Source organism: Octodon degus, unplaced genomic scaffold, assembly GCF_000260255.1.
Source record: "Octodon degus isolate 3935 unplaced genomic scaffold, OctDeg1.0 scaffold00024, whole genome shotgun sequence".
NCBI lineage: Eukaryota > Metazoa > Chordata > Mammalia > Rodentia > Octodontidae > Octodon > Octodon degus.
The window spans coordinates 6,234,501-6,239,586 of NW_004524600.1; the positions used below are offsets into that span (position 1 = coordinate 6,234,501).

Genomic DNA, 5,086 nt, shown 5'->3' on the forward strand with positions numbered 1-5,086 from the left:
TGCTCCACTTCTTTCTGCTGCAGGCGTTAGAGTTGAACCCTTTGTGTCTCTCTGGCAAGATGTTCTGCTCCTGAATCAGCTGGGTGGGTCTTGCCTCTAACCTCTTTGCAGGAAGTTCTGCCGAAAGTGCATCCTAAGAATGACTCAAGTTTATCCTTTATGGCAAAGTAGTACTCCGTTGTATATAAATACCATTGTATATAAATGGATTTTCTTTATCCATTCATCTGGTGATGGATGTATAGGCCAAGATTAGCTACTATGAATTGTGCTGCTATAAACATGCGTATGCATGGATCACTGTAATGTTATGGTAATGACTTATTCTTACTATACCTATGCCTCAACTCTGACCTTAACTCTATTTTTTTTTTCCTGACCTTAACTCCTGATGAAAATGATTTGGTTTCACAAGACCAAATATAAATAAAAACAAAACTGTATTTAAAAAGAAACAAAAAACTAATAACAGAAACTAGATTTTAATATAAATTCAAAACTACTTTTTAAAAATATAATTCAAGCCATGTATGGTAGGGCATGCATATTATCGCAGCACTCTGGGAGGTTATGGCAGGAGGATCACAAGTTGGAACCCAGCCTGGGCAATTTAGTGAGACCCTGTCTCAAAATAAAAAATAAGATATATGGGGGGTGTAGCCTAATGTAAAGGCCCAGGGAAAATTCCCAGTACTAAAAATAAAATAAAAATAAAATTCAGAAGATGTTTTTCCCCTTCAAAGCCATTCAGTTTTCTTGTCAATTGACTTAGCATAATAGATATAACAGACCATTTTCAACACTTCTAGATGAAGGAATACTTTTAAATTTTTTCAAGTATGAAGTTATAAAATATTGTGTGCATGTGCATGTGTGTTACACATGCTAACAGTGGTGGATGTCAGTACTAAACTGCAAACTTTGCAAATCATTGTATGTCCAAATATGTTTAAGTGAACCAATTTGCATAAATTTGCAAAGTATCAACTAAATGACTTGAATTTCAGTGACTTTTTTTGTACTGGCTCACAAGCACATGATTTAAGCCACAAGAACTGTCTCAAAAAATCAACCAAAAAGAAAGTCTGATATTTAAAAATAATGATTTTCACTTAGAACATTTTTAATAATGCACATTAAACTTTTTTTTTTTTTTTTTTTTTTTTTTTGCGGAACTGGGGATTGAATTGAGGCTCTTGTGCTTGCCAGGGAAGTGCTTGTTCCACTGAACCCTCTCCCCAATCCCAATAATGCACATTAAAAAAAGTATTCATCTTAGAAATTGTTCTGCAATCCAAACATACAACAGCTTGGAAAACGTTTAGAAAACAAAAGCCAAAGTAAAAAGACAGAGTAAAACAACTACAACAGTCCAGGTTTCTATGGCTCAGATTCTACAGTTTTCTTACTGCATCATCAATGTCAGAAATCTGCTCCTTCAGCTAGCTCCACTGCTCTAGATTTAAAGAAATACCTTTTCTTCCTGGTTTCATTTCACCTTCTGGATCCATCCATTCTCTAATATCAATTAGAACTTTCCCTTTAAAGTCCTGAACACTGACATGTCTCACTTTTCCAATCTGAAGCATGTCAGCATCTCTGCTGCTGCTCTGCTTAGAAGGTGACAGAGCTCTTGAAGTGTCACCAGTCTTCTGCTTCTTTACAGGCTTTTCTGGAGCAACTTGCTTTTTCCTCTTTAATGTTTTGTCAACTTCACTGTCAGAATCACTGCCTGAAGAGCTTGAAGAAACAAGTTCCTTTGATTTAGGCATTGCTCCGCTGCTGTAGTCAACAGCCTCCTGCTCGCTCAAGACTCAAAAACTAATGATGTTAAAGTTTCAAGAGCACAGCAATTAACCACTAGGAAGAATGTATGCAATGTGTTAATTATTGAAACTGTCCTACCAATTTGGTTTGAAACTGTCTCATTGCTATTTGTTTCTCAATAAAATTATGGAAAAAAATTAAAAAAAAATAAATTTACCCCCCCAATAAAGTTTCAAGAGAAGGTTTGAGAAAAGTAAAATTGTATTCTTCAATTTGAATCTGTAAAATAAAACCAAACAGATATCGCTGGGTCAACAAGATTTTGAAATTATGGATGAAAATTGTCTTACTGTGAATTGCTACCTGACTGAAAATCAGGACAATCAATATTAAAAACAACAATAAAGCTGTAATTGTTAAGACTAGTTTCCCTGCCCCCTTAATCATTCAGGGAAATAATACAAGACAGAACTAACATTTTTAAAAGAGGATAAGAACTAAGAAAAAATAATAAAAATGATACAGAATTTCAAAATGAGATACGAAATTAACAATGGTTATTATACTGCATATTGTTCTCTTCAAAGTAGTTGTTCTGATTACCTACCAGATATAGACATGAAAAATTGATCAATTAAGTATTAACCGATCCTTTTAATAAACCAACATAAATTAGTAGTACTAACATAATTAGTAGTATATTATACTACATATATGTGTAATATATATATATATATATATATATATCCCTTTTTTCTTTTCCCAGTTGTTCCTTTTGAGCAGTTTCTTTCCCTTTCACAATATCTATTGTACCTTTTAGATTTTATTTACTCTTTTAGTTTCTTACCTTAGGGACAGTATGATGTGTACACATGTGAGCCTGATTTATTTCACTTATGAGTCTCTAGTTGCATCCATTAACCTACAAAATACTTGAGTCTATCATTCTTTATAGCTGAGTAGTACTCTACTATACAAAAATACCACATCTATTTTATTCATTCATCAATTGCTGGGCACTTGGGTTGTTTCCAAGATTTAGCTATGACAAACTGTGCTGCTATAAACATTGGTGCACATATATCACTTGGTATGATGTTTTCAATTCTTCTAGATACACAGAAGGGGAATAGCTAGGTTGGATGGGACCTCTAATCCTAATTGTTTAAGGAATCTCCACACAGATTTGCAGTGGTTGTACAGTCTACACTCCCACCAACCACAGAGAGGGGTAAAACTGAACATTTTTGAACATCAATTTAAGTCATTCACTAATCCAGATTTTTCATATAGCTCACAGACTCCTTGTAGGTTACAGATAAGGAAACAGCCAGAGAAGTTTGAAAATTCATATAAAAATAGAAGGACTGGCATTAAATCCCAGCCTGCTTGGCTCCACTGTAGTCTCTATTGTACTGTATCTGGAACTACCTTCACCTAACTCTGGTAGCTATTTGGAAGAAGATGTATAATAAAGTTTGAAAGTCATTCTTGTGACCACTTTGTATCCTGGTTCCTAATCAGCCAAGTAAATCATTGTGAGGCCATTTTGTAAACAGTTATGCCTCTGAATCAATGAACACACTAATTTCCCTCTTCTATCAAAATTTTTCTTAAACCAGCACCAGGACAAATGTCTTCCCAACCTCAACTTCTTTTGCACTAGCTTAACACTAAATTTCCTATTAAGACAAAGAAGCTGCAGTTCAATAGTGAAACACTAGTCAGTCAACTGGCATTATACTAGTATGTAGCTTCAGTCAAGTTATGCGACTGCTTTGGGCCTTTGCTTCCTTTTCTGTGAAACTGGCATTAAAATGGTATTGGATATTAAAATATAGTTTCTGACTGGTTTAAATGAAATGGCTGTTAGGCATTTATAATGCTTGGCACAGAGAAAGTACTTGGGAGAATGATCATTCAATTTTGCTTGTTTTTTGACACAGGGTCTGGCTGTGGAGGTGCAGGCTGGTGTTGAACTCAATGTAGCCCAGGCTGGCCTCAGACTCAGTGATCCTCCTGCCTCAACCTCCTCAGTGCTGGCATTACAGGCCTGTGCCATCACACCCTGCGAGAATGTTCATTCTTATCAATGTTTACATTCAAGAGCTAACAAGTTTTGAACAGTTGCTGAGGTTATGCCTTTTCCTCACCGAACTGCAAATGACCTTGACAGTTTTGGGCTCAGGAAATTTCAGAGGCCTTTACCAGCTTTGCAGCCTGATGTGTATTTGTTATCCTGAAGAGGCAACAGACTGCTTAACAGAATCCCTCTCCAGCTAAATTCCCATTTAATAATAAATGGGAGTGGGGGCGTTTTATCTTTTCAAGTATGATTAAGGATTTTTAATGACTTTCACCAAAGAAGCTCAAAATTAAGAGTTCAAAATCAGTCTGTCACGCGAAAAAAAAATTAAAAAAAAAATCTTCAGACTCAAGAGAGGTCCGCTGCCTGGCTGATGAAGCGCCAGAATGATCACAGCGAAGGGCAAGCTCACCCCCTCGGATCACGGCATGGGATGAAGACCTCTTGCGATGACTACTTAGTGCTTTATTCTGGTTTTAGAAAAGCGGAGGTGCCAGAATCAAGTGCAGAAAAGATGGCCCTGCGACTACCTGACTTGAGGCTTGGAGAGGCTGGATGGCGCTTAGCACTAGGCCGGGTAAAGATGGCCGGTCATAGGCCGGCAAGCGCTTCCGGGCAGCTTCGGACCACGCCCGAGGTTTGCACCGTCTGTTTCCGCCATCTGGCCACTGTCTGTCAAGAGGATAAGCCTGGCTCTTAGCATATCCCTCTGGGGCACACAGGTCTCTCTTATTTAAACCCAGCCCCTGCGACAGACCGGGCAGTAGCTACAGAGCTCCCACAGCCGGGACACAACAATCACAGTAAGCCGCTAAGCTCAGCCGCCGAAAGCGCCGCTACTGCGGACCGCAGCACCTCCCCAAGGCGCGCGAGCGCGTCGTCACTGCTACTGGCCAATCAGAATGTGCGACCAAAATAGCGCGGTATAAATACAGACTGGCAGCAGCCACGCGAGCAGACAGCACACTGGGGTGGGGTTGCGCGCGCAGGTGGGAGGGCGGGGCCGGACCACCTGTGGGGTGGGGCGAGGCGAGGCTGGGCCGCCCCCCGCCCACGCAGCGACGTAAACCCGGAAGTTTACGCCGCTGCTTCAAATACAAAACTCGAGTTTCCGAGTAACACGGATGCGGCTGATTTCAGATTAAATATAACTCATCCTCCCAACTGGTTTCCTCTTCAGAAAGAAGCGCCGTTCGCCAACTGGCGGGCTTGCGTAACCACGGGGCGGGCTCG

General features: G+C 39.5%; 1 pseudogene; it reads right to left on the minus strand.

The window, feature by feature from the left end:
- Positions 1-1,442: 1,442 nt before the first annotated feature.
- Positions 1,443-1,811, minus strand: LOC101574598 (annotated as a pseudogene).
- Positions 1,812-5,086: the final 3,275 nt, after the last annotated feature.